This window comes from Gekko japonicus, unplaced genomic scaffold, assembly GCF_001447785.1.
Source record: "Gekko japonicus isolate JY-2015 unplaced genomic scaffold, Gekko_japonicus_V1.1 scaffold1082, whole genome shotgun sequence".
In the NCBI taxonomy this organism is placed as follows: domain Eukaryota; kingdom Metazoa; phylum Chordata; class Lepidosauria; order Squamata; family Gekkonidae; genus Gekko; species Gekko japonicus.
In genome coordinates this window covers 380,437-391,435 of record NW_015173155.1, presented here as the reverse complement: position 1 = coordinate 391,435, position 10,999 = coordinate 380,437, and the positions used below count along the sequence as shown (strand labels likewise).

The following is a 10,999-nucleotide window of genomic DNA, read 5'->3' as shown; positions in this document are numbered from 1 at the left end:
TTTGTTATGAGGGCCGGATCTGACATAAATGAGACCTTGTTGGACCCGGGCCGTGTGTGTCATGAAATGTAATGCCAGGGAGCGGAGATATTAAACGTTATAAAGGACACAAACACAAAGGGCTTTTTTAAAAAAAAAACTTAAAATAAAAACATGCTTAAAACATCAGCTCTGTAAGCTGCAAACCTACTTTTGATTTATCGACGTTCATCACAGAAATCTCATGCTCAGAGTTCTGAGTCTCGGACCCAGGTTAAAACATGAAATGGCTGATTAAGAGAGTCTGGCGAAGTAAGCGATGATGCAGCAGCAGCACAACTGGAAGCAGGAGATGGCCAGTTCCGGTGCGGGCTTGACGGAAGCCCTCCGGGGGCCTGGTCTGGCACCTGGGCCGCGTATTTGACACCCCTGTGTTAGAGCCTCAGGCTAGGATCTGGGAGGCCCAGGTTCAAATGCTCCGCCGGGCCTTCGGTTGAGATAGTGACAGGACTTTATAGAATCAAAGAGTCATAGAATGTTAGAGTTGGAAGGGACCCTGCAGGTCATCTAGTCCAACCCCCTGCACTCTGCAGGAGCATCGCCGAAAGATAGCCCTACAAAATACCCGAAAGGTCGTCCAGCCTCTGCTTGAAAACGTCCAGCGAAAGAGCACCCACCACCTCCCGAGGCAGACTGTTCCACTGCTCAACCACTCTTACAGTTAGGAAGCTTCTCCTGATATTTAGCTGGTAATGACTCCCTTGTAATGTCCACCCATTAGATCTAGTCTTGCAATCCGGAGCAAGGGTGAATAGATCCGCTCCATCTTCTACATGACAGCCCTTCAGATACTTGAAGGCTGCAATCATGTCCCCTCTAAGCCTTCTCCTTCCCGGGCTAGACATACCCAACTCTTTCAGCCTTTCCTTGTATAATTTTGGCACTCCCATATAATTCCCCGTCCCTTATAACTCCTCCCCCCCAGGGGAGACTGGGGAGTTAGGATTTCTCCGCCATCTTATATATTGTATATACACTGGTTTTATCTACTAGTATGTACTGGACTGTTTAAGTTGGTTTTATATTGCGAATGGACATTATTCTGTTGTAAGCCGCCCTGAGCCCTACTTTAGGGAAGGGTATCCTAGTATATCCAATTTAATAAATAAATAAATAAACCTGCACTCTGCCACGGAAGCCTGCTGGGGTGACTTTGGGCCAGTCACATAACTCTCGGCCTCCGCTACCTCACGGGGTTGTTGGGGGGATGAAATGGGAGCAAAAAGAAGAATGGGAGCTACTCTGGGTCCCCACTTTGGGAAAGTGGTGTATCGATGAAATAAATAAACAAATGGTGGATAGAGGCTTGGGACTTGGATTGGGGAGGACTGGAGGCTCGAACCTGTGAAGCAGACTGGATAACACTGAGCCAGGAACCGCCTAACCTACCTCACAGGGATGATTTGAGGATAAAATGGGGGCAATGCCTCCTGATCTACCGAGCAGGGGTGGCCAAACTGCGGCTCGGGAGCCACATGCGGCTCTTTCACACCTATTGTGCGGCTCCCGGCAGAGCAGCTGGGGAAGCGAAGGGGAGGCAGGCCTCTCCAATCGGTCTTCCCTTCCCCAGCCAGTGTTCCCTTCCCTGGGTAGGCTTGAGGTGGTGGTGGGGAGCAGAGAAAAAAAAGCAACTTTAACTTTAAATGTGTTCTCAACCCCCCTCCTGTTGGCCAGCTTGGAAAAAGCATTTGTCTCTTTAAATCCCTTCTCCAAGCCAAGCCAGCTGGTGTGTGTGTGTGTGGAGGGGGGGTGGAGAACACATTTGAAGTTAAAGTTGCTTTCTTTCCACATCTCCCTCCTAACCCTCCCTCCCCATTTATTTGCTTTCTTTCACCCTCTCTCTTTCTCTCTCTCTCTCCCCTTCTTTCTTCTCTCCCCCATCTATTTGCTTTCTTTCCACCTTTCTCTCTCTTTCCGCCTCCCTCCCTCCCTTTCTCTCGCCCGCCGTCCCCCTCCCCATCTATTTACTTCGTTTCTCTCTCTCTTTTCTCTCTTTCCTTCCACCTCTTTCGTTCTTTCTACCTCTCTCAGACAAAAAAAATATTATCGGACAAATAAACATCATTATCGGTATCTGTTTTTACCCCATTCGTTTTTATTTGGGGCAGTCTAATTTTATGTTAATAAAAAGCAGATTTCCATATCTTCCAATAAAAACGAGTGTGTGATATTTGTTCATGGCTTATGGCTCTCAAACGTCTAATGTTGATTCTACGTGGCTCTTACGTGAAGCACGTTTGGCCACCCCTGACCTAGAAGAAGGGCCAGAGGCAAAGGAAATAGCATCACCACCACCACCATAATCGTTTATTTATTTATTTATTTTATTTAATTTATATCCTGCCCTCCCTGCCTGGGCAGGCTCAAGGCGGCTTATTCGTCTTCTCCATTCTTCTCCATCTGCCCACCCATCCATCCAATCAGCGTAGAAGAAGAAGAAGAAGAGATTGGATTTATACCCAGCCCTTCCCTTGGAGTCTCCGAGCAGCTTTCAATCTCCTTTCCCTTCCCCTCCCCACAACAGACACCCTGTGAGGTAGGTGGGGCTGAGAGAGCTCTTTCCAGAACTGCCCTTTCGAGAACAGCTCTGAAAGAACTTGTGACTGACCCAAGGTCATCCAGCAGCTGCAACCGGAGGAGGGGGGGAATCAAACCCGGTTCTCCCAGATTAGAATCCGCACACCTAACCACTACACCAAACTGGTGAGCATTTAACCAAGGGGATGGGGTCTTTCTAGTACAACTAGGAGGCTGTAGAGAACGACTCAACAACGGGGGACCATATTTTATTGAGTAGGTGGCCTTTCTGTAACTTTTTGGGAGGAGGAAGGTTTCCCCCTTTCATTCCAGCAGATCCGGCTCCTTGTCCCAGTTGGGGTTCTCCCCCCTGGGCTTGGGCCCCCCGCTCTTCTTGGCCACCATGATCTCGCTCACTCCCAGTAGTGTGATCGTCACCTGGGTGGCTAGGGCAATCGCCCGGTATTTGACCAAGAAGGGATCTAGCAGGCCTTCCTTGGTGGCGTTGATGGTATCAGCTTGCTCAGCGAGCAACTTGATGCCGGTGTTTTGCGTGCCCAGCTGGTGCTGTACCTCCATCTTCGCCATCACCTCGTTGACCGGCAGCCCGGCGTTTTCTGCCAGGATGGCTGGAAGGGTTTTCAAGGCCTGGGAGAATTCCAAGATGCCGTATTGCTCAGAACCGGGATAATACATCCCTAGAGTGCTAAGCCGCACCGAGAGTGCCATCTCCGTGGCTCCGGAGCCGGGCAAGAGTCGCGGGTCGCTGCCCAGGATTTTGTAGACGCAGATTCCATCGTGGACGGCTTCTTCCAGGCAATCCAGCATCTCCTGCGTGGCTCCTCGGAGCACCAGCGTGGCCACGGGGCAAGCGGCCCCATCTTGACTGAATATGACCACAGGGGTGCTGCCGATCTCACTCATGTAGACCCGGCGGCAGTGCCCGATTGCTTCAGGCGGTGGGGGGACCAAAAGGTGCTGCAGGGTGGCACCCACCGTCCGGCACAGGCTCTGCAGCTCCATCCGGGACCTCACCTGCACAACCATGATCCTGTACTTGTTGGCGTAGAAGAGAGCCATGTCGTCCAGCTTCCCTCCGACGACGACCGTATCGATGCCGGCGGTGACGATGGCCTGAACGTGGTGCTCCGTCAGTTTCTCCTCGCTGCTGCCAAAGTCCTTCATCTGTGCCGCACTTTGGAAAACGGCGCTGTTCTTGGCTTCCAGTCCAGCCGGGCCGAAGGGGCAAGAGTAGGCCGCGATATGGGCCCGCTCCACCCGCTTGACCACCCCTTCGGCCTCCGTGCAGATCACCATGCCCGCCAGGATGTGAGAGTCGGCCACGTTGCCTCCTGGGATTTTGCAGACGCGGATGAAATCCGGGTCGAAGGCCGCACCATCCTGGGGCATCACTGAGACACAGGCCTTGGCGACGAGTCTGGACAAGAGCCTCTGGTGGCCAAAGACCTTGCTGCCCACAATGGTCTGCAGGACCCACGTCACCTCGTCCATGTCACGTGGCTTTTTCAGAATGTGGCAGACGAGGCCGGGCAGAAGGCGGAGGGCTTCCTTACAGGCCATCTCGTAGCCTGCACGGATGTGGACCACCGGGACCCCGGACCGCAGGAGTTTCTCTGCGTTCTCCAACAACGCCCCGGCCAGGAGGATAACAAAATTTGTGCCGTCACCCGTCTCTTCCTCTTGGGCTTCGGCGGCAGTGCGCAGCAGACACACCACGGGGTTTTCCAACTCCAGTTCACGCAAGACGGTGGCCGCCTGGGAGGTGTGGAAGCTCTTGCCGAGATGGTTGACCACCAGTTTGTTGTGGCCCATGGGGCCGTAGCAGGTACGCAGCGAGCGCACCAGGGCTTTGCAGGCCGTCAGGTTGCTGAAGAGGGTCTCCTGCAGGCCGCTGAAGTACTTCATGCCTGTCTTGAGCATCTGAGGGAGGCCAGGGGCCATGGGGACGTGGGCAGCCATCGCCTGAGGGAGAACGAGAGAGTGGCCTTCAGTTAGGGTTACCGGCTCTGGCATTGGGGGGCAGGGGTTTCACCTAGGATCGATGGAGCGTTTGCCCTCCTCAGGTGTTATTTTCTCCAGGGGAACTGATTTCTGTACTCTGGAGAGCCGTTGTCATCCCAGGAGAAGTCCAGGCCCCCCTCCTGGAGGTTAGCTGGAACAAGGTTAGGCCGTGCAAAAATATGTCATAAATAAATAATCAGGGCTCTTTTTGTAGAAAAAGCCCAGCAGGAACTCATTAGCATATCGGGCCACACCCGACAGCACGGCTCATTAGCACATTAGGCCGCACCCCCATGTTACCAGAAGTGTGCTCATCCAGCCACACCCACCTTTTGCTTCTTATTCTGTTTTCCTTGTTTGTTGTCCAAACCCAGGGCTTTTTTTTTGTAGCAGAAACTCCTTTGCATGTTAGGCCACACACCCCTAATGTAGCCAATCCTAATGAGTTTCTGCTGTTGGGTGTGGCCTGTTATGCTAATGAGTTCCTGCTGGGCGTGGCCAACTTGGGAACCGTTCCTGTGCGTTCCTGCCCAAAGATAGCCCTGAATAAACTCATATCATTATAAAGGTTATAAGTGTGCTTTATCCCAAATATGATAGGATCCTGTTTATAGAAGGACTGTCGGCTTTGAAAAATAGGATCGTTAGCTCTTGAGAAAGAGAGTTTCGAAACAGCTTTTGTCGATACCTTGTTGGGTGTGGATCCTTACCTGCTGCAAGCTTCATCACCCTAATGAAGTCGGAAGGAAGATAATTTTCTTATGCAGCAGGAGAATTCTTTGGAAAGTTTTCCGATGTGAGATTTTTCAAGCGTCTGGCAGGGATGTCTTAAAGCAGGGTGCCAAACTCATTTGTGAAGAGGGCTGGATCTGACATAAATGAGACCTTGTCGGGCCGGGCCATGTGTGTCATAAAATGTAATGCCAGGTAGCGGAGATATAAACTTTATAAAGGACAGAAACACAAAGGGATTTTTTTTACTTAAAATAGAAACATGCTTAAAACATTAGCACTCTTGCAATATTTTGTTTATTTAACAGTGTCTGATAACTGACACCTCTTGCTCTGAATTATTACATCAAAATGTCTGTGCTGTTGCAATCTTGAGTATGCTGTTCAGGTGTGTATCTGTAAGCTGCAAACCTATGATGACGCAGCAGCAACAGAACTGGAAGAAGAAGCAGAAGACAGCCAGTTCTACTGAGGGCCTGATAGAAGCTCTCCGGGGGCCTGATCCGGCCCCCGGGCCGCATGTTTGACACCCCTGGCTTAGAGACTGAATTTTTGACTTTTGATCTATATGTAATTGCATATATATCTTATTTATACTTCCTATTATATTTGGGATGAAGCACACTTATAACTTTTATGATTATCAGTTTATTTATTTATTACATATTTTTGCACAGTATAAACTAGTCATTGTCACATCCCCTGTTTACATAACCCACCTGGAGGTTGGCAAACGGACTCAATATTCGGAAGGCTCACTGACGGTAGGGGTAGTCCTGAAGGAATCTGTGGGCCCCCACACAGACATGTACGACTCCGATTTGGAAAAGGGACGGCACTGCTGGTTACCAAATCCCCTTCTACCCCAGATGCCCTCAGGTCCCCCGCCCTGTCTTAGTGGCTGTGGCTGGCTATCACGCTTGGGTACGGCGGTGACTCTACCTGGCTTAGCCCATGACTATACGAAGACACCAAGTGGACTCGCAACCCACTCGTATCTCCAACGGTTTTGGGTTTAACGCTGCTTGGGAATCCTACTCGCTCTAACCTCGAGGCTATTTCCCACCCCATCCCAAGGCACCAAGAGGTAACCTACTGGAAGAAGAGACCGCTCGCGAGGTTGGGGACTGATTCGTTATATCCGACTTGGGTGGTCGAAGCATCCGGTAAACGGCTTCTCCAGCTGGGGTGATGTCACAGTGGCGTATTCCAATGGGCGGGGGGAAGGAGAGGAGCCCTCTTGCAAGCCTGTCGCCCCCGGAGACCCCATTCAAGATGCGCTCCTTCTTGGGGGGCACAACCCTGGCAAGGGGCGGGGTGGGCCCTACCCTTCCTATGGCAAGGGGGATCAAGGTGTCGAGACCGTGAGCTCCGGGGCAGAGCCGAGCAGGCAGAGTGATCCGCCCACACAGTATAATGGGCCAACACAAATAAAGCCTATTCAGAGTAAGCCACCTTGATGTCCCTGGTGTGAGAAGAAAGTGGGTAGAAATACTTAAATATATAAGAATTTTCAAAATACATGCTCCTTTGGGAGAGTGGGTATGAATTACCGCCAGAGATACGGAGGCCAAGTCCGGTCTGGGAAATTCCTGGACATCTGGAGGTGGAACATGAGGAAGGTGGGAGGTGGAGAAGGGAGGGATCTCATTAGGATATAATGCCACAGAGTCCAGTAGGGTTGGGAAATGCCTGGAGTTCTGGGGCGGAGCCTGAGCAGAGCGAGGTTTGGGGAGGGGTGGGACTTTGGTGGAATACAATGCCACAAAGGTCCACTTCCCAAGGTGGCCATTTTCTCCAGGGGACCTGATCTCTGTTGCCTAGAGGACAATTGTATTAGTGGGAGATCTCCAGCCTCTGCCTGGAGGTTGGCAGCCCTACAGTCCACCCTCCAGAGCAGCCATTTTCTCCAGAAGACCTGACTTCGGCCGTCTGAAGTTCAACTGTAATTTTTCTGGGATCTCTCCAGACCAGTTTGATGTAGTGGTGAAGTGTGTGGACTCTAATCTGGGAGAACCGGGTTTGATTCCTCACTCCTCCACTCACACCTGGCTGGATGACCTTGGGCAAGCCGTAGTTCTGATAAGAGCTGTCCTTGAAAAAGAGCAGTTTCTGTCAAGAGCTCTCTCGGCCCCACCTGCCTCACAGGGTGTCTGTTGTGGGAAGGGGAAGGAGTTTGTGAGCCGCTCTGAGACACCTTTGGGTAGTGAAGGGCGGGGTATAAATCCAATCTCTTCTTCTTCTTCTAGCTGGAAGTTGGCAACAGAAGCATGAAACAGAAGGCCCGTTCCCAAGGCATTTTGCTGCCTGCAGGGAAAATCCAAACGGTGCCCCTTTCCCGTTACCCAAGGTCTGATTTAAAACTGGCATTGGCTGAGGCCAAAGCACTCATACCCAGTTGGGACTTGTATATCATCCCACTGAAAATGGGACTGCGTGGTGTGGCACGGCTTTGCCCGGATAGCAGCCCAGTTTTCATGTGATGCCACATGAGTGCCAACCTCCTGGGGTGTCTTTTGTGCCTCTGTCAGCCTCACTGTTCAGTCGGGCCTGGGCATGAGGCACAATTCATCAGGGTGCCTTCTGGTGGGAATAAAAGGCCCTTCCAGGGCTATTTTTGGGCAGGAACGCACAGGAACGGAGTTCCGGCTGGCTCCTGAGTTGGCCACGCCCAGCAGGAACTCATTAGCATGTTAGGCCACACCCAACAGCAGAAATGCATTAGGATTGGCTACATTAGGGGTGTGTGGCCTAACATGCAAAGGAGTCCCTGCTACAAAAAAAGGCCCTGGGTTTTGACAACAAACAAGGTAAACAGAATAAGAAGCAAAAAGTGGGCGTGGCTGGATGACCACACTTCTGGTAACATGGGGTTGTGGCCTAATGTGCTAATGAGCTGTGCTGTCGGGGGTGGGGGGCCTAATATGCTAATGAGTTTCTGCTGTTGGGTGTGGCCTGTTATGCTAATGAGTTCCTGCTGGGCTTTTTCTACAAAAAGAGCCCTGGCGCCCTTCCCTTTCCTTCTGAGGGGGTTTGGGCTGAAAACCATGCCGGTGGTAAGGGGGAGGGGTCTCTCACCTGAAGGGTCTTCACGGCCTGATCGATTGGGGCAGGCTTAGAAGATGTAGGACAAGGGAAAAATGAATGTGATTTCTGAAAGTGGGTTTTGACATTTCCTCTGACATGTTTATATGCTGACAGCTGTCACTGTGCCTTCAAAAGTTTAATCGTAATAGATCCAGATCTTGATATGTAACCTAGAATCTTCTGATTAGAGAAACTTATAGCAGAATATATATTTTATAACTGCATTCTTTGATTGGTGTAGAGCCAGTTTGGCGTAGTGGTTAAGTGCGTGGACTCTAATCTCAGAGAACCGGGTTTGATTCCCCACTCCTTCACTTGCACCTGCTGGATGACCTCAAGCAAGCCACAGGTCTGGCACAGCTGCTCTTGAAAAAGAGCAGTTTCTCTCAGAGCTCTCTGAGCCCCACCTACCTCACAGGCAACGCTCCCTCTAAGCTGTGGAGTCTTGTGAGCAGAAATCCTACTTTGTGAGCTACTGGCATTAAAGTTGTGAGTGAGTGATTTGGCTACTGCATAAGTTAGTTTGCTCTGGAGCCACATCCTTCCTAAGACAAAAATCTGTGAGCCAGAGGCTAAAAAACTGTGAGCTGGCTCACACTAACTCAGCTTAGAGGGAACACTGCTCACAGGGTGTCTGTTGTGGGGAGGGGAAGGGAAAGGAGATCGTAAGCCGCTCTGAGACTCCTTTGGGTAGTGAAAGGCGGGGTATAACTCCAATCTCCTCCTTCTCCTCCTCTTCTTCTTCTTCTGTATAAGAAGCCATATTAATCAAAAGTATTATTAGAAGCCTCTGTAGATGGAATTAGGATTCAATAAGAATGGAATGCGTATTCAAGAAGCTGCAAGGGCGTCAAGAGCGAAGTTGAAATGTGAATCACAACCCTTATCGCCCAGCTCCCCAGGATGGACTAGCTTCGCTAAGGTCAGAAAGGATCTCCGTGTCCCCTGAGAGCAGATAAGCGAATGCAGTCCCTGACATGCATGACCAATAGTGAGGTTTAAAGTCAGATGATGCTTGTAATGATGTTAACTGCTTGGTACCAATTAGAGATTCTTTAATGTGTAAACTAGATGTGATGTCATTTGGGGTGTAAGACCTTCTGCCCTTCCTGGTTATGGCGGAATACAGCCTTGGAATGGCTGAGGTGCTACGGCACTCAGCCCTGTATCCCTTGTTTTCAATGCATTAAACAGATAGTAATCTAACTGGTTGGACGCTGACTTTGTGTTTCCAATTCGGCAATGGGAGCACGCAGGCAGATTAGTGTATCAAGGAGAAGGGTCGCCTGCCTGGGGGTGGACCTACAGGAAGAGTTATGGGGGTACCCTCACCCCTCCCTGGGCCTTCCCAGATCACCCCGTGTCTTAAAACCTGCCAGGAGTGGTAGAAAGTATTTCTCCTTTAACAGCTATTGAGACAGCCCAGGAGGGGGTGTTTGAAGTTTTAAAAGACGAGAAGCTTGCAGGTGTGAGGTCCTCTGAAGTGGGGGTGGGGAAATGCCTCTTTGCCTGCCCAAGGGTCTAGGTTTGCTGTAATGGTTAATTGCACGGACTCTAATCTGGGAGAACCGGGCTTGATTCTCCACTGGCAGCTGCTGGATGACCTTGGGCAAGCCCTAGTTCTCTCAGAGCTGTTCTCTCAAGGGCACTTCTCTCAGAGTTCTCTCAGCCCCGCCTACTTCACTGGATGTCTGTTGTGAGGAGGGGGAGGGGAAGGGAAAGGGGTTTGTAGGCCGCTCTGAGGCTTAAGTCACACGGGAGGTTTTGGGTCGGAAGAGGGACGGATCGGGGCCGCAGCAAACGGGTGCGAGCACACTGCAACATCTGGGAATGGGCGTGCACCCGTCCCCGATCCGTCCCTTCCAGCCTAAAACCCGCTGCAAAAAAAACAGCAACCAAGTAAAAGGTAGCACCAACCTGGAACAGCGCAGCAAGTGCGGCCATGAGATCGCCGGCGCGCCCGTCTGCAGGAACAATCGAGGCTCCCAGCTGAACTGCGCACGCGCACACATGCGCAGTTCGGCTGCCTCGCTCTCCCTGCAGTGGCTTCCCCCCGGCATCTGATCGTGCCGGGGAGCCTCTCCCCAAACCCCACCCTCCCCCAGGCTCGACCCCCAAAATCTCCAGGAATTTCCCAACCCAGAGCTGGAAACCTTATTTGAGCCTGTGGGCACTTTTTGGATTTCTGACGCAGGGTTCTGGGTACAGCCACAATAGAAGACACAACTGTATGTATTTAATGTTTTTATTGTAATTAGATTCTTGTGACCTGGAGGTTCATTGCACATACTGACATATATAGTTTTGTAAAATCATAAGATTGTTGCGGTTCCGTTCAGAAGAAGTCCTCACGAAACGAAACGTTATATTCCGGAGAACTTCGTCAAACTGCAATCAGTCCTGGACCCCTTTTGCACTGTTTATATACAATGCTTTTGCTTAATACACTGTAACATTATTTCCAGGGGTCATTTCCTGCGGGAGCGCACAGGAGCGGAGCTCCGGCAGTAAGGAGCCCAGGGGGCGGGCACATGCAACAAGCCCCGCCCCGGCTCCCAGCAGCCCTCAGTCGGGCCACGAGGAGCAAGAAGCAGCCAGGTAA

At 51.1% G+C, this 10,999-nt stretch overlaps 1 pseudogene; it reads right to left on the bottom strand.

Moving 5' to 3' along the window:
• Positions 1–2,880: 2,880 nt before the first annotated feature.
• On the bottom strand, positions 2,881–4,536 carry LOC107119811 (annotated as a pseudogene).
• Between the last annotated feature and the right edge of the window lie 6,463 nt (positions 4,537–10,999).